The 18924-nt window shown below is 38.1% G+C and overlaps 1 long non-coding RNA gene across 1 annotated transcript; it reads left to right on the top strand.

The window, feature by feature from the left end:
- On the top strand, nt 9799–17601 carry LOC106508684. Its single transcript, XR_001305704.2, has 3 exons — nt 9799–10089; nt 12927–13136; nt 17526–17601. It is a non-coding gene; the product is annotated as an uncharacterized LOC106508684 (long non-coding RNA).

The following is an 18924-nucleotide window of genomic DNA, read 5'->3' as shown; positions in this document are numbered from 1 at the left end:
CATGAGATTCTATTGAAAAATCCAAAGATCTCTGCCAAAAAGAAGTAAGATGAGACATAACAGACATACATACAACGAGCAAAGCATTTTGATCTTGTTCTAAAGAGTATTTACACATTCCAGAGGTAATTAAGAGATAAATGAGTATGAGGTCCTTAGTAATACATATTGATTTTTTTTGGAACAGATCCTTAAATTTTTTTGGACGAGATGATGGTTTATTCTCCTACAGAGAGCTGAGAGTCATTTTGATGCAGAGGCAGAAAGGACGTGTTTGCTGGTTTGCTGACTTGACTAGATCTAATTAGGTATTGATTCTGAACTCTATGTAGATAGTAGACAGTGAAGGAAGCTGCAGGAAGATATTGGGTAAGGGCACAAGCTTTCTGCTGCTTCCCCACAATGAGTTTCTGAGTAATGTAAGAAACTAGTGAATAGCCACTTTCTACAGGAAAATGTCAGTTAATGCAATATAAGCTCACAAACTGATAGTCAGTTAAAATTCAAAAAACACCTGAAGGATAATATATTTCAATATTATTTTCTTCTAGATATAGCCACTAAATCAAATACAAACTACCCTAGTTCTACACACACACACACACACACACACACACTCACACACACACACACACAGAGCTGTGGCAATGCCAGATCCTTAACCCATTGCACTGGGCTGGGTATCAAACCCGCATCGCTGCAGAGATAAAGCCAAATCCTTAACCATCTATACCATAGCGGGAACTCCTAAAGGAGTATATTTTGAATAGATAGACTTATTAGCAATTAGAGTATAAGCTCGTTATATACTGAGCATTTGAAAGCAATGTGCTTTCCTACAGATTTTAAATGTTCTTTCCACATAAAATTTCTACCTTCTAGTTATTTATTAAAATTAGAATGAGAAACACCTGGTCAAGAAACTGCTTATTGATCAAATTCTCTAATTTTTTATAGGTCAAATAAATGAGGTTTTACTATATTGAAAATGACTTTAAGCCATTATTCTGCATTCTCTAAGACTACGTAACTGCTTCTCTTTGTAGCTGAAGAAGATACCATCTTCACAGTAAAAAATGGATGAGAAAAAGTTTAGGATTAAAAAATAAGTCCATTATTCTAGATCCTGTGTGGCTACCAACAGTGTAATTTAAAACCACTTATATAAAAGATATGGTACAGAATGAGATAAAAGGATGTGACAACGCTTTCCTAGCCTTGTTGTAAATCTGCATATTATTTGAAGAAGGAATAAAACCCAAAGTAGGCTCAAATTTTGCTCCAAAAATATGCTACCTAGAATGTCCTTTTAAAAAATATTGAGGTGATACTTCCCATACTTAAACCATATTTTAAATGGCACCCTGGATTCTTCATCGGGGAACAGACCTCAGATGCCAAGTTTCAGATTTCTTAGAAATAAAGTGAGAAAAGCAAAGTCCTTACTGTGCCTGCTTACAGAGAAATTCTGAAGGGAAATGAAATGGTCTGGGGGTGTGTTTTTAATTTCCTGGAAGAAAAAAATGTTCATCTGAAGTTGATTTTATGAATGTTTTTTAAAAGCTAGTGGATCCAGTAAATTCTGTTTGATCAGCAAAATTGGGGTCGGACCTACACACACTTACCTGGGCCATCCTTCTTTTCTGACTTTCAACCCCACTAGGTAGACTGAGCAGACGTGACCATCAGCTTACAGAAAACGATCTAGATTCCAGGGAAACCAAATCAAAAGGGGAGAGTAGAATCAATGTCTACAAGTTTTCCTCTAGATTTCCTCTGAGTCCTTCCAATTTATTTCAAGATAGCAGCATCCTAGAGTGTTAACAATATTTGATCATCTAGAACTGTAATAAATTCTACCGACTATGGAAAAATTAGTGTGTAAAATATAAGTTGGGAGAAAGTTCTAGTTTCTCTCACATAGTGAAGGAGTAAACAGGAACCTATTTCTCACTACAGACATGTAGAAATGCTGAAAAATCATAACAAAAGTATATGCAAATCTCATCTCAAGGAAGGAAATGGACAGCTCAAATTTCCATAGGTTAAGAGAGAAAGCAAAGACAGGATGACAGAGAGGAGGTATGTTTGATGGTTAGAGACACAGACTCTGGGCCAGAAAACTTGGTTCCAAATTCAGATTGCCACTTTCTGGCTCACTCCAATGTTAGCAGAGACAACAAATCAAACTTCTCAATGATTTATGGATCGAAGCAGATATCAGAGTGGAAGTTGGAATATGCTGTATTAGAAATAAATGTAAATGTCCACCACACACACATCAAATCACCACACACACAACCAAAGTGTTATGCAGGCAGAAATGCATCGTCTTTAATCTATGTATTAGAAGTGAAGAGTAAAAGTTAATGATGTAATAATCCAAGTCAAAAAACAATAGCACAACTCTGGAAGAAGGAAAAAAATAATAATAAAAATAAGAACAAAAATTAGTGAAATAGAAATAAACAATAGAGAAGATCACAAAGCTCAAAGCGTGTGCATTTAAATGCAGTTAAAATATACGAATGCCTGACAAGACTGAGCCATAAAAAAAGAAAACAAGGGGAGTTCCCATTATGGCTCAGTAGTTATGAAGTCTTCTAGCATCCAGGAGGATGCAGGTTCGATCCCTGGCCTCGCACAGTGAGTTAAGGATCTGGTGTTCCTTTGAGCTGTGGGGTGGGTGGCAGGTGTCGCTCCAAGCCCTCCTTGCTGTGGCTGTGGCATAGGCTGGTGGCCGCAGCTCCAATTCAACCTCTAGCCTGGAAATTTCCAAATGCTATGGGTATAGCCTTAAAAAAGCAAAAAAAAAAAAGGAAAAAGAAAATGAGAATATTAGAAATATAACTAAGACATTACAAGGAGTAATGTTTTAATATTATGAGTGTATACTAAAGCATTCTGTGCCACTACATTTGAAATCTGAAAGAAATCAAACATATATTACCACAAGTGATTTAGGGGAACATAGAAAATCTAATAGTCTCATAACCATTTAAAAATCAAATTAATATTCAAAGCAATACCCATTCCTCCTCCTGCAAAATTCATACGCAAGAATATACATGTTAACACAACAAACAAAAGAGACACCAGCCCCAGACACTAAGCCAGGTTAGAGCAGATGTTCAAGACATAAGCAATTCTAGTTTGATACAAACTCTTTCAAAAAATAAAGCAAGTGGGAGATTTCCCCACTTTTATGAGGCTGTTATGTCTTTGAGCATTGACAGTATAAAATGAGAAACTACAGGGCAGTCTCAATGTGGAATGTAGATTCAAATGTGTCAACAATTTTGACCAACCTAAATTTGGGGTGCTATAAAATAAACATATCAAGATCAGATCGGGTGTGTTCTGAGATACCAGAATGGTTTAACATTAGGGAACCTATGAAAGTAAATCAACACATGTCAAGATGCCTTTGACTACAAATAAGAAAGAAGCCAACAAAAAAGTCGCATGTATTATTCCATAAAAAAAGAAGCCTAGAAGTCACGTGGTTTCAGGGTTCATTCTGGAGCACCACCATGTTATCAAGAAGCCAGGTCCCACTCATCTTTTCTCTCTGCAATGGTCGATGTGTGGGTGATTCTCTGCATAGTTGCAAGATGGTAGTGGACATGCTTAACATATTAAAAAAAAAAAAAAAAGGCTATGACCCTGCCATGCCCTTTTGCCAGTCCCCCAAGCAGAATACATTTTATGTGTCATTGGCCGTGGTCATGTCACTCCTCCATGTTTAACCAACCACTGAGAGAGATGATAGAATTACTATAGTTTGTTTAGACGAATCAAAATTCACCCTAGGAGTTTGGGAGCCATCCAGACCATGAACCACATAACCTACCTATACCCGAACAAAATCAATTTTCTCCTAGTAAGGTAGACCTGGAATAATGGCCTGCAGGGTTGACACATAAAGAAGAAAATATGAAATCAATTTAGTAGTTACAGCAAAAACAGTGAATGAAATTCAACACTAAGTCCTAAGTAAAAGGAAGAGCAATGAAAAACACCTTAAAAAATGAAAAAGGGAAAAGGAATTTAACGTGATATATTCAATCCTCCAAAACTTCACATATTTTAAAATGTATTTCTTTACATTCAGGAACTAATCAAGAATGTCCATTAGCTCTTTTCACTTGTATTAAATATTTTAAAGGGTAGTCTAATCGGAGACCTGAAATGAAATGGTGAGAACCTGGAATGAAATGTCAGGATTGGCTGGAAGGAGGCAAAGCTGTTGTTTTGTGATATATGATCACCTGCATGAAAAGCGTTTGAGGATATATTGCCAAATGAATGTAATACATAACCTTAGAGGCTTTAGAAGGTTTCTGAATACAAGATCAATACACATATATAGGGCATTTATATGCCCTTTAGTTACATAGTTAAATTAAATATGTAACATGCAAAAAGATCTAATTTACAATAGTAACAAAAGCAGTGATATACCTAGCAGTAAGTCCTTACTGATCTTCATGGAGAAAATTATAGAACTTTGTTGTTGAAATCGAAAGTTCTATTTTCCCAAATTCTTAGGTAAAAAGGAAATAAATATACTAATTTTATAGGATCATTTTAAGGATTAAATGATGTAATATATAAAAATCATTTAACACTGCTCCTTGAATAACAATTACTCAGAAATAGAAGCTTTTAAACAAACTTTGTAGACATATTTTACTATTTTAAGAACTTATGAAATATCTTCTAAGAGTCCTGGAGTTCCTTAGAGCAATTTGAAAACCACAAGATGGCATTTATATTTTTCAGCTAATCTAAACCAAATCCAACACCCTTTTCTGACCTAAGCCAAGGCTGGACTTTTCTCTTGGCTATGAATTCTCTCAACCTTTGTGAATACAGCATGCCTTGTTACCACATGTCAACTTGTGTTTTTCGTCTTTTATTTGTATATTTATAGGAATGTCTTGTCTCCCCAAAAGAGCACAAATTCTCCAATTTCAGGGATAATCCGTTTTCCTTTTCTATCTCACAAAGCATCTGGCATTCATTCATTCATTACGCAAATATTTTTGAGTGACTACACTGTGAGAAGAACTAGTCCGGATTCATGGGATAAATCTATAAACAAAATCTACCAAGTCTCTTGCCCTCATGGAGACTGCATTTTAGTAAGAGGAACAAATATTGACCGTAAACCTGAGAAATTAGCTACCTGTCGCAGAAGTTGCTAGCTGTCCACCAGATTTCTGTTTTCTATCTTTCCTGTGCACACAGCTAGACTCTGTTCCCAGTGCCTTTTGCAGTTACATGTGCTTATGTGGCTATGTCCTTGCCCATATGATAGGAAGTGATAGGTGCCATTTCCTGGCCAAGGATGCTACAGCCTTCCATATCTTCCTATATTTTCTTTTCTACTGATTGGATACAGAACAATCATGGTTCCCAGGGGATGGTGAAGCCACAGGAAGGAAGGAACCAATCACTGAGTCATGGTCCCCTCTGATCAGGAATCCTGCTTTGGTCTGTTGTTTTATGGGTGATAAAAAAGTTATTTTTTGGCTCTTGGATAACTATGGCTTTATTTGTACTGCAGTCCAGCATGTTCTGAGTAAAATAAATATATAGCATGTTTGAAACTATTTGTTACAAAGAGAAAAATAAACCAACAAACCAACTGAAAAACAGAGAAAGCTCAAAGGGTTTGTTGCCAAAGTGTGGGGTCGTTGTCATTTTAGAGTGGTTATATTTCAATCTTGAAAGAAGTGAGGGAATTATTCAGGTAGATAGTTTGAGGAAGAACATTCTACTAGTTTCAGCATTATGGCTGGAAAGCAAGAGTGTACCAGGCATGTTCAAGTCACACCCAGGAGACCACTGGTAGTAGAGTTTTTTATTCTGTCAGTTTGGAGGTAGTGATAAATGACAAGATTTTGTATATACTTTGGGAGAAGAACCAATGGTATTTGCTGGCAAGTTGAAGTCAGTGTAAAGGCAAAGAGAAGAGGCAAGGAAACTCAAAGGGTTTGTCCTGATTAACCAAAGGTGTGAATGCATGATCAGACTGAGATGGGGGAGCCATAAAAAGTTGATGGGGAGGAATTCTGTTATGAAACTGTTAAATTTGGGGTTCTTGTTAGTTTGGTTTTTTGTTTGTTTGTTTTGTTTGTTTTTGCTTTTTAGGGCCACACTCATGGCATATGGATGTTTCCAGGCTAGGGATCAAATTAGAACTATAGCTGCTGGCCTACATCACAGACACAGCAACACAGGATCCAAGCCTCATCTGCAGCCTATACCACAGCTTACCGCAATGCTGGATCCTTAACCCAAGGAGCAAGGCCAGGGATCGAACCTGTGTCCTCATGGATACTAGTCAAATTCGTGTATCACTGAGCCACGATGGGAACTCCAAGGTGCCTATTAGTTTTATATTAGTGTTCAGCCATATGCAATTGCTGATATTCAACCCTGTATAACTGTAAAAGTGTATCATTAGACCTGATACTAGTTTGGAATTTAGAAGAAAGTCCTGGAAATCATCAGTATAAAAGCATTATTTCAAGTTAGGTGACTAGATTACTTTATTGGTCAAGGTTCAGTCAGGAACGAGAAACAACATCAATTATTTTAACTGGAGAATGTCATATAAAGAGATGGTAGGCACATATTAGACAATGGAAAAGGCAGCAAGAAGTCATTACTTCAGGAAGCAGTTACCATTCCTTGGCTGAGAAAGCAAAAGGAAGAGTTTGGGATTAATAAAAAGTAAAGTCTTGTAAGAGTGGCCCATGGACTCAGACCTCTGAGAAGTTGGCATTTTGCCTGGAGTTTCAAAGAAAACTGATTCGGGTCATAATAATGTGGTGGGAGAAGCCTACACACAGGGACAAATCGCTGCTCCTGGAATCAGCCGTCTCTCAGGGTCTGTCTGTCCGTCTCTTCCACGACCCTTCAAGTTTCCTCTCCCTTTTCTCATCTTCCCCATTGGCAAAATCCAAGTGGGACCAGCTGGCAAGGGAGAACTGTGGTTTGCAAAATCCCAAGCTCAGTTTCACAAAGCCAAGTATATGTATATACACAGCTTTGACTCAGGAACTAAATAGCCAGCACAGTCACCAAAGAGCGAGTACAGAGAGTACTCCACACCCTGGGACACTCCACCTGAGAGGTTCGGGAGGATGTGGGCAAAGAAAACATGGAAGGAACCATCAGTGAGGTGGGAGGAAAACTAAGCGTAAAGTGCATCTTTGATATCCCAGTAAATAAAGTGCTTCCAAGAAGAGCTGCTTATCAGCCCTGCAAAATGTAAAAGATGAAGTAGGCTGTGAACTAAGAACAGTTGACTTAGCGATATAAAGTCATAGGTGACCTTGACCAAATGGTTTCTAGTGGCGTTATAAGGACAATAAAGAAGGAATTGAAGTAGAAAAGTTAGATATTGCAGTGTATACACCATATTGGGACTGCTGCAAAAGGGAGCAGGGAAATGGGCGAATATGTAGAAAGAGAAGTCAAGCAGAAAGTTTTCGTTTTTAACAATGCAAGAAATGGTACAAATTTTTATAAGAATGGAATGATCCAGTAGAGAGGCAAATCTAAAATCATGGAAAAGTAAGGGACTAATTCCCAGAACACCGCTCTGGGGTTGGCAAGAAGGGGGGACTTGCTTTAAGTAAGAGCATCGGTCTTTCAACTCTAATAACATATGGGATGATGCATTCATGAGGACAGATGCTGAAAAGCCTGCAGATGTGGTAGTGGAATCTGTTGACATTCTTTCCCAATTGCTTAAGTGATTGCTTAAATTTTTCATGTCATCGACCGAGAGTGAAGATGGCAGAGAACATATATAACAGTGAAGAGAACCACAGGGTCCTTGGGCAGGGCTTTGACTCTCATTCCTGGAGCCTCCATTTCTTCTCCCGAAAAATACGGTTAAATAATAATGCCTTGTGCAAAGTAAGTGCTATTAATTCCCCTTGCAAAATGAAAACTGTAAGGCAGATGTTAAATATCATGGATGATGAAATCTCTACAAAATAGAACAGAGATACTTAGTAAAAAAATGGCCATGGATATGTATAGCTTGGAATTTCCCTAAAAACACAACAACATGAAAAATCATTGATCACTTTCCAATGAACATGTATCTTTAATTGATTTGTTATAATGCATTCTCTAGGAATATCTCCTAGCAATATTTGGGTTAAAAACTAAATCATTAAATTGAAAACTTCCTCAAGTCAGAGATATTTTGTTAAGTTTTCAGCAATAAATGGCAGCACCCCACATATAGTAGGAATGAGTAAGTATTTTGGAGAAAATTAATATAGCAAAGCTGGTCTGTCAAATACTATATATGGGGGGGGAGAGAAGGAGAGAAGGAACAAAGATAGACATAGAGATAGGGAAGGAAAGAAAGAGAAAGAATTTATCAGGCAAAGCCATATCTTAGGTAGTATTAACACTTCTTTTCCCTCTGAAGATATTTCTAAGTCTCATAATAAAATGTCTGACAACTAGGAGCTCCTGTTGTGCTTAGTGGAGGCAAGTCTGACTGGCATCCACGAGGATTCAGGTTGGATCCCTGGCCTGGGAGCCTCCCTGTGCTGCAGGTGCGGCCCTAAAATAATAAAATAAAATAAATGAATGAATAAAATGTCTGACAACTAAATATGTAGGAATGTTCTCTCCTCTCATAAACCAAATCTTTAATTGGATTTAAATTATGGGCACACAGGCAATCCTAAGTAATTACTGGTGGGATTAATCAATACTTCAGGATTAATTTTTTCATTTAAAACTTCCTCATGGAAAGGACAGATTCTTCGTACAGCTAAGTCTTACATGAGATGCTGAATGAGATGGTAGCTGAGATGAATGAACAAATAATAGTCTCTGTTCAAGACCTAACCTGGGAGGGGAGCAAAGCTGGTTTTATGTTCAGACCATGTAAAAGCTGTGCTTTCTTCTGAGAATTGGCTGTCTTCTATAAACCCCATGCTCAATTTTGATTATTGCTGTTTTTCTTCTTAGATATCCCAGCCCATGACAAACAACATCAGATCATCCTTTGGAATCAATAAGTTCTCCTGGTGATCTTGAGGATTGGATGAAGGAATCCAATCTTGAGGATTGGATGAGAAATTATTTGCAAGTCATCTGACTTATTGCATGGACCTGAAGAGAAATAATGTGAATATTTTTTATTTTTTAAAAGCTTCACTGAAGTATAATATATCATAAAATTCACTCATTTTAAGTGTAGAAATCAATGCATTTTAGTAATTTTATAGAGTTGTGCCACCATGGTTACAATCCATTTTCAAACATACCTGTCATCTGAGAAAGACCTCAAATTCCATTTGCAGTCAACCCCCATTCCCACCGCCAACCCCAGGAACCATTAATCTACTCTCTCTATAGATTTGCCTTTTCTACACATTTCATAGAAATAAATCATATACTGTGCAGGCTACCTTTCACTTAGCATAGTTTTTGAGATTCGTCCATTCTTTAGAGGTTTGCCCACATATACTGGAGACTCTTCACAGGTCTTTTCGTATGGACTAATTTTATTGTGATTCACAGTTCCCATTTCGATTCATAGCCTTCCTCATTGGACTGTGACGTTCTTGGGGCAGGGACTCGATTTCATTCCGTGCAAAGGGTCATCGTTTAATGTGTTGCGTAACTGGCACTCATTTAGGGCTTGCTGAGCTACTGAATGAATGATGGAAACATTGATATTTCCCTTCTGCCGTTTGTTCCTTGCTGCAGATTGTTTGCTTGGGAAACAGATCAGGAGGTGGAATTTAGTGTACAGGATGTTTATTAGGGAGTATCCTTGGAAGGGAGGAGGAAGAGGAAATGGGATTGGACCCTGGGGGAGCTGAGCTGAGATATACACCCTCTGATAACCTCAGCCAAACCTGCAGGGAGCTCCGAAGCTAAAATGGACTGTCAGAGTGGTCCCCGCCGTTAGGTTGAAGTGGCCCAGCCTTTCTAATTCATTCCATTAGTCAGTCGTCACTGGACCTCAGCCAGCAAGTGAAGGGCGTAGCCTGGGCCCGGTGGCTTTCTGCAGGAGCTGACAGGACCTCCTTCCCGGTAGGAAACCCAGGCTCTGTGTTCCCTGAGATTCTACAATTTCTTTTTATCAAAATCTTGGTTAAGGCAATGGCATAATCATATTCTGCTAAGTCTTCCAGATTTTCTATTTCTGTTACAAAAGAGCACTGTAAATATCTGTTAAATTCTGCCATGCTGCTAAAAGAGTATTTTTTTGTGTGTAACAAACATATTTTTTTAAAACTTTGTCAAGTCCTTGTCAGAAATGTTCAATAATTTTAGCTTAAAATTAAGAACAAATGAGGCTTAAAAGACAAACGGATATTCTAATCATTTTAGAAATACCCTAAAATTATTCTGTTTCATCATTTTTGCTAGATAGTTCTTCCCCTGTCAACATATGTGGGAGAAGTTGTTTTAGATTATTGAAGCTCTTGGATGAATAATTTATCAAATTGTCAGCAGCTGTTTTTTTTTTTCTAACAATAGATTTTAATGGATCAGTCATCTTTTATTTTTCAAACTTGAAAACATTTTTTTAAATTTGCCAAAAATACATCCATGTGCCTTTTCCACAACTTATTCTGCAATCTCCAATTTGGTAGTAGTTTTTTTAAATCTGCCTGAGTATAGTATCGGTGCTGAGAATTTTTTGTCAATATTTAATATTTTATTTTCATAAAATAAAATGTCCATGTGTTGGCAGCCTACTGACCTTTTGGCTTCAAAACAGATCTCCTTTCCCAGCTTTCACTGCTATTAGCCATAAAGCATGTGGGAGCCAAGAAGGGTTGGGCCCCTTTGTTTGGATTCACTTGGCGTATCATCTGGGGATTACTGGTGGATCTCTTGTTGCTGCTATTTGTTCTCATTCAAAGGGCTAATAATAGTGCTAGAGTGCTTTTCACATCCTGGTTCTTCATTAGGTATTTTTCAGGTGGTTTGGCACACCAACAAGGAGAATTTTGTTCTGTCTGGTACCATCTCAGTGGTGAAGCTGGCCACGTTCCTTGTTCCAAAGACTCCATGAATTTGACCAACTTGAGGGATTAGTATGTATAGGAAGTTTCATGGTCATTGGCTTATATTAGTTCTCGCATCAGCCTCCGGGAGACAAGTGCTTCGGTTATTTCAGTAAGAGAAACTTGAGGTTCACAGAAAGCTCAGTGATCTCTCCAGGGTTCTATAGCAAGGAAATAGCAGACCTCCTATACCAAAGCTGGGGTCAACTTTCTAGTTATCACGTTAACAACACTGGAGTTGAGCTGGTCGACTTCCATTTAAAAAAAGTATAAGTAATGTACTTGTCACAGACACAGCGTAGGTGAAAGAACTAACACTGGTTAACCCATTGACTGACTTTGATTTGTACTTTAGAGGGTTGTGAGCATTGTAAAAATGAATATAAATAGGTGCATTTTATTACGTGACTAAGTCCTGAATTCCCTTAAGATCAATTCTTTTGTAAAATGCTATTTATTTATATTTAAATAGGACAGAATAAATACATACCCCCCCCCAGAAAGTCCATGACAAAGAGAATAAAGAAACTAAAGATATTAAGCCCAATAGTGAAAAAGACTGAGATGGCATCCAGATCTGTCATATGCATTGCAAGTTCTATTGCATCTGCAGGTCATACAGTGCAAATGGCTGGGAAACATGCGCAATGGTACGGACCTCTTATAAGATGCATCTTCCTCTGGCCCCCATGTGAACTTTCTAAACTAGCAGCCTCATAGTGTACTTGGTAAATAATTTGATTCTTAGTCTACATGAGTGTTGCTTTCAGAGTTCAAGCAGTCCTCTAGACATTGTGCCTCTTTCTTATTGGAAGAAAATACCAGACATCATAACTTGGCATCTGGTATACGACTTTGAAGAATATATCTCAACTTGCCTCAGACCTCTCAAGCTCCAGAAATTTCGCTGAGGTAGCTGGCTGCTTAAATGTTGGATTTATTTTTGACGCTCTGGTCCGCGTGTCTTTTGCCAGGATATTTGTACTATCTCCTCGGCATGTTCAATCAACCTGCTATCATCAGTAGGATAAATTAGCACAATCTCTGTGCAATTGATGATAAATGTGCCCCTGGACTGGATTATGACATTGGGTTATGGATTTGATGTAACCCCAGAAATAGGATGGTGAAAGCACATGACTGCCTTTGTCAGGTGAAAGCAAACTACTTCTAGGAGTATATATTAATATAGGGGAGAAAATCACTCCTTCAACCAATAGCTGCACTCTTGATAATACAGAATGGATGGATTTGCTCCAGCAAAGAAACTAAATCCAAAACATCATATTCAAATTATGTTGCCATCTGATTAAATTTGCAATAATCCATTTCATTCCTCAAGGGCCATCTCTCTTACACATAGGCTAACTAGGATAATTGAGTGGGGATATGCTTGGGATTTCTACAATTTTTCAGAAAGGCAGTATTGATTTTGATTTGCTATTTTGACAGGCAGAGGCAGTTCTAGAAGCCTCCACTTGGCTTTTCCTACTACAATAGCCCTCACTTTGAATGTCAGAAAAACAATATGGGGATTCTGCCAATTGCTGAGTATGTCTTTTTCCAACAGTGCTGTCCAGGACTTGAAAAATAACCATGTAGTAGGTTTAGGAACCCAAGAGAACCACTGTGAGCTGGATTAAAGGCAAATTACATCAATTACCTGGATTACATAAGCCCCTATCCTGGACCTTAATCTTATTTGACTTTAATCTTATTGGAGTCCCTAGGAATTAGCATCAGTTAACCCTAGTAATTACATGTAGTCTAGTCAGTTAAGTCAGTATCTAGTAATCCCTCCAGTTTCTAAGTCTTTTCCTTTATTCAATTTACTGCTCTGTTATATTATTCTAGGTGCCACTGGAGAAGATTAAGAAGAAAATATACAGTGTAAAATGTTGGCATTACAGAAGGAGTTTTCTTTAAGTAAAGTCAGGCTTCCATTCAACAGACTCAGTGAGCTGGATAACATTTAGATATTGGCTAGGCATCTTGATTCCTTTGTGATGATTCAAGTCAGATCTCTGTCTACAAGACTTAGAGGTCATCACTTGTAGAAGTCAGGTAAGACTTTAGTAGATTGCCCATAAAATTTGGCCCTGGGGACACTACCAAGCTTTGCAAGTCAAACCTTCTGGATTACTGCAGCAACCCTGTTACCCTTTGCAGGAACCGTGTCCATCTTGTCTCTATAGGTTAAGCCCCACCACCTGGCTCCTGCCATTCTGGAATCTCATCAACCCCACAGGTTTCACAAACCTCATTTTTAGAGCAACATCTCACATTCTTATTCCCAGCTTAAAGACACCATTCACTCAAAAGATTTCATAGATTCTGGTGCTCCCTTCGTATTTCTCAAAAGTCTGGTGATTCTCATATTAGGTGAAATAAATCAGAAAGCAAAAGACACAAACACCATATGAGATCACTTATATGTGGCATCTAGGAAGGGCACAGATGAACCTATCAACAAAACAGAAAGAGACTCACAGACATGGAGAAAAGACTTGTGGTTGCCAAGGGGGAGGGGAAAGGGAGTGAGATGGACGGGGAGTTTGGGGTTAGTAGCTGCAAACTATTACATTTAGAATAGATAAACAATGAATCCTGCTGTATTAGCACAGGGAACTCTATCCAGTTTCTTGAGACAGACCATGATGGAAGAAAATATAAGAAGGGGAATGTGTATGTATGTATGATTGGGTCACTTTGCTATATAGCAGAATTTGGTACAACATTATAAATCAACTGTACTTTAATAAAAAACAAATTAACTAAAAAAAAAAAATTGTGCCCCCACACCCTCAATAAAGTGATATTATGATAACAAAATAAACAAAGAAACAACTCTGGTGAAGGGGGTAACTTCTGTTATATCCTGGGCCTATGGTTAAAAGTTTGAAAAAGTAGACAATAATAATATTACTCCAGAGTTCCTATTTCCCTAAGCTTTGGGATAGCTTCCTAAAGCCTTAGATATCTTCTTCTAGACCGAGTACACTTAGGAATCTCTGGCATTGCAACTTTGTTTAGTATTGGCCACTACTGGCTTCAAGAAAACTGTTAGAGGAGTTTGCATTTTGGCTCAGCGGTAGTGAACCTGACTAGTATCCTGGCCTCGCTCACTGGGTTAAGGATCCAGCTGTGGTGTGGCTGTGGCTGTGGTTGGTCAGCTTGGATTTGATCCCTAGTCTGGGAACTTCCACATGCTGTGGGCCTGCCCCTAAAAAAAAAAAAAAAAAATAAGTAAAAAAAGAAAGACAATGTTAGAGCCACTTCCTGCCACTGCCACTCAAACTATCTCTATGAATCTAGATTATCTGGATTCATATATTTATTCATATGAATAAATGCATCCCAAGCCAATATTTTCATTTTTCTATCATAGACTGTGATCTTTAGGATCCATTTTCACATACATTATTCGGGTTTCTCGCAACATAAATTGTAGGAGTGTTAAATTGTTTGCATGTTTATGAGACCTCCAGCTAGCTCATACATTATTCCTGTCCTGTTGGAACTTTCAGATATTTGAGGCTTAAATTTTGAAACAATGAATGGTGGGGGGGGGGTTGAGTCTGTAGTCAGATCATTTTTTTCCCTGCAAATCAGCTACATTAGGACAGTTTAATATGAGTCTGTCACACAAGGGGGGGGGGCAACATTCTCAGATAAGTAAGGAAGGGCTGCTGCTCCCATCGAAGCGGCCTGGTGGATTTGGGTGTTCAAGGTATATCTTCATATACCTCATTTTAATTTTCAGAGCTCATCCCTTTTTAACCAAAGCCCTAACCTCAATACAAGAGGTTCTTCAAGATTCTAAATTTACTTTGTCCACATGTAAGATCATATTTTCAATTTATTTTTTTAGAAATCACGGCTCTCTGGCTCTAGAAGATAAGGACTTTGTTCAGGAAAGTTATAGAAGAGCTCTTGCTCTTTAGCTGAACCACGACCTGGAAATGCTCAGTTCCAAGCTCATCCTTCTCCTTACTCTCCATTCACTGTCTCACTCAGAGACAATCAACTCACCTCACATTTTTACACTATGATTACGACCTTAGTATTCTATTAAGGCAGCAATTTCATCTTTAAAGACACATCGTCTAATAGGATTTTCATTCCTGGTGACAAGGGGTGAAAACTTAACAATCATTTTTGCCTCTGCGGGTCATAGGATTTCCCGCCTGCCACAGGGTTAGGTCATTGTTATTTTTACTTTTATTTTTTAAAATTAAAAAAAAAAAAAAAACTTAAAGGACATTTTATTTACAATATTGTGGCAATTTCTGTGGTTCAGTAATGTGACCCCATCATATATATGTATACATACACACACACATTTTTCTTTTCTTTTTTTTTTTCCTTGAAAAAAAGGGGTTAGTAGCTGCAAACTATTACATTTTTAGTTTGCCTTTTTAGGGCCACACCTGCAGCATATGGAGGTTCCCAGGCTAAGGGTCGAATTGGAGCTGTTGCTACCAGCCTACACCACAGCCATAGCAACCCCAGACCCAAGACACGTCTTGCAACCTACACCACAGCTCATGGCAACGCTGGATCCTTAACCCACTGAGCGAGGCCAGGGATCGAACCTGGAACCTCATGGCTCCTAGTCGGATTCGTTTCTGCTGTACCATAATGGAAACTCCTATATTTTTTTCTTATATTATCTTCCATCATATTCTGTCCCAAGAGACTGGATATAGTGCCCTATGCTATACAGTAGAACCTCTTTTGTTACTTTCATTTTTGAATCTAGTTCTATCAGAGAACCACCTCCAGATATTCATCCTTAAGGCTCTATTTCTATGAATTCTGGACATAAAATGTTTACATAGAATCAGGTGGTTGCCATCCTGAGCTAAGACCTGCTTGGGGTGGGAGAGAGCAGTTAACAATAAAGCTGCTACTAAAAGTCAGGGAGCAGCTGCAGGTGGGTGGGGCATGTGCAGTTAGGATCTGTCTGAAGCAGGAGGGTGACACCTGACACCCTTTATAAACATGTCGGGAAGCTCCTATAAAGCTCATGTCTGCACACACACCTGATCATTCCACCTTCCCAGAGTCATTGATTTTGGTATATTTCTTTTTTCTTTTTTTTTAATTGAAAAATAGTACATTTTTTTGGCCATGGCCACAGCATGTGGAATTTCCCGGGCCAGGGATCAAATCCGAGACAAAATAGCAACGCTAGCCACTGCAGTGACAATGCCAGATTCTTAATCCACTGTGCCACAAAAGAACTCCAAAGTATATATGTAACTTATACTGCTGTGTTAGCTTCAGATGTACAGCAAAGTGATTCAGAGTATATATATATATATATTTTACACTCTAATTTTATGTATGTATTATGTACATCTATATATGTACATATATAGATATACACACATATATTCTTTTGCAGATTCTTTTCCCTCTGAGTTGTTACAATATATTGAGTATAGTTCCCCGTATTATAAGTAGGTCCTTCTTGGTTTTCTATTTGTACTGTGTATCTGATAATCCCAAACTCCTAATTTATCCTGCCTCCCCCATTCCACGTTGGTAACCATAAGTTTGTTTTCTATGTCTGTGCGTCTGGTACGTTTGTTTCCAAGTCTCATGACAAACTCTAGTCTGGACCACACAGGACAGGTGACTTTGAAGGACATGGCCTTAGAAGAGAATAGTAGTGATGGGGTATTAACAACAGAAAATCCTGTATAATGTATAAAACCACAAAATAAGAGAAATTGTAGGAATGTGAGTATGTTATTTGGAAAATATAGCAAGATGCTATGTATGATTTCCTTCATAGAATACAAAAGAGGAGTAACATGGTATCAGATAAGATACTGCTATTTACCTTAGAAGCCTATTAATAACATTTTTTAAAAGACTGTACTTTTTTTTTAATTTAAAAAGAAACTTAAAGCAAGACTTAGAATATTATTTTCAGGCAAATTAGAAGTTTTTATTGTGCTGATTAAAATGTTCCTATGTAGATTTTAAATAATTTTATGACTCTTTCCAAAAGAAATGGAGCATTCTGATTGTCTGCAGCACTGTTTTTGTCAAGCGGGTCATTTTCAGACCTGGAAGAGACATAATGTCTTCCACACACTAACTCGGGACACACTGCATCCCAAAAACATGAGTTTCTTTTGGTGCAGCCATGGCCAAAGTAGGGAGCTCTCGGGGGTAAAAGGTCAGATCTCAGTTTTACCTTGAACACGACCTTGGCTGGATATTCACAGGGCTGGGTAGAGTAGGGTGATTTTTGCTTTCCATGGCAAATTCTGGACCTGGTGTCACTGAAAATTCCAGCAGCGCCTTCATTATTTAGATGGGGATTAAGTGCTGAATGCAACTGTCAGCTTGAGGTTTTGCTGGAAAGCACAACAGGGAGAGCTTGGCTTCGTATGTAGAGAATACAGAAAAAACTGATGCGGACTTAAAATATTTTAGATCCTTAAATGATGACTGTCAAAGCTTGGAACACCTGCTTCAACATTCTTTTGGAAGAAGTGATTTTTGGAATTGGAATTTATTGAATTTTATTATTATTAAAAGTTTGTTTCTCCATGTTAACTGAAAGTGGTCCAGCCCAGAAATTAGAAGTCTTCCAGAGAAGAAGAATTGCATAATGGACTAAGCACGCATGCTTTGGAGGTAGATTCTTCGAGTTCAGATCCTTGTTCTGCCATATGCTAGCTAAATTTCTCCTAAATGGTTCCATTTAAGCATTGATGTCTCTTGCTTGAAAGGAAGTTGATACTCCCGACTTCATGGTTTGGGAGGATTCAAAGAATTAATAATGCGTATAAATCATTTAACAAAGTTTCCAATACATAAAATATCAGCTATCTTTATTGTGAATACATTTAGGCTGTGTTTTCAAACTATACCCCACAAAAGCATGTTTATACAATGTGAGGGAGTACACGTGTGTACATGTGAGAGCTTTGGAAATTTCAAATCATGGCATGACAATATGCAGACTCTTACCTTTCGGTGATCTTTGAAGGGTAGATGATTAGGAACATTGTACAGTAGTTGAAATATTGAATTATGTAAATAAAGTCTCTTTATTTCTGCAGAGACTCTAACATCAGATAAACAGATATTGCAGAGTTGCGGTTGATAGAATAAGACAATAATAGCATTCTACTCAATTCAATATGCTTGGGACACCATGGTCTTCTCTTGGAGCCTAGGAGAGCTGTAGGTGGCAACAGTTTTCTAAGGCATTGATAGAAGAATGCCACTGTCATAGAATGCTCAAACAACTGTTAATGTTATCATTATCATTATCATTATAAAACACAGCAGAAAAACAACAAGAGTAAACATCAGAGTTCTCTTAGCCCAAGTGTTCTATTTTACTGAGAGCAGGTGAGACTCATTCAGGATCACACGAGTGTTATTTCTGGAGTCTGTAATGGAAAGAAGGATTTACTCTTTCTATGTCTTCCCTCTCATCGAGGTGGTGATAGGGTTGGTTCTCCCACAACTTCTCTCTTTGGCTTGTAGGTGGCGGCCTTCTTGCAGTGTCCTCACCTGGTCTTTCTTCGGTGCTCTCATGACTGTTATAATCTCTTCCTGTTTCTACAAGGCCACTAGTCCTATTGGATTAGGGCTCTATCCCATGACCTAATTTAACCTTTCCTCCCTAAAGGCCCAAATACAGTCATATTGGGGGTTAGGTTAAGGCTTCAACATATGACTTTGTGGAAGGGAGACAATTCCATCCATAATTGTTGTTCTAATATTTTAGAAATATTCTTCTAAGTTGAAATTTTGCTGGATATGATGATGTCCAGATCTATGATTATAGATGTGTATGAAAACACTCAGGTTGATCTGC

Source organism: Sus scrofa, chromosome 15 (assembly GCF_000003025.6).
Source record: "Sus scrofa isolate TJ Tabasco breed Duroc chromosome 15, Sscrofa11.1, whole genome shotgun sequence".
Taxonomy (NCBI): Eukaryota; Metazoa; Chordata; class Mammalia; order Artiodactyla; family Suidae; genus Sus; species Sus scrofa.
Note: the sequence above shows the minus strand (reverse complement) of the source record. Positions and strands in the feature narration are given on the sequence as shown.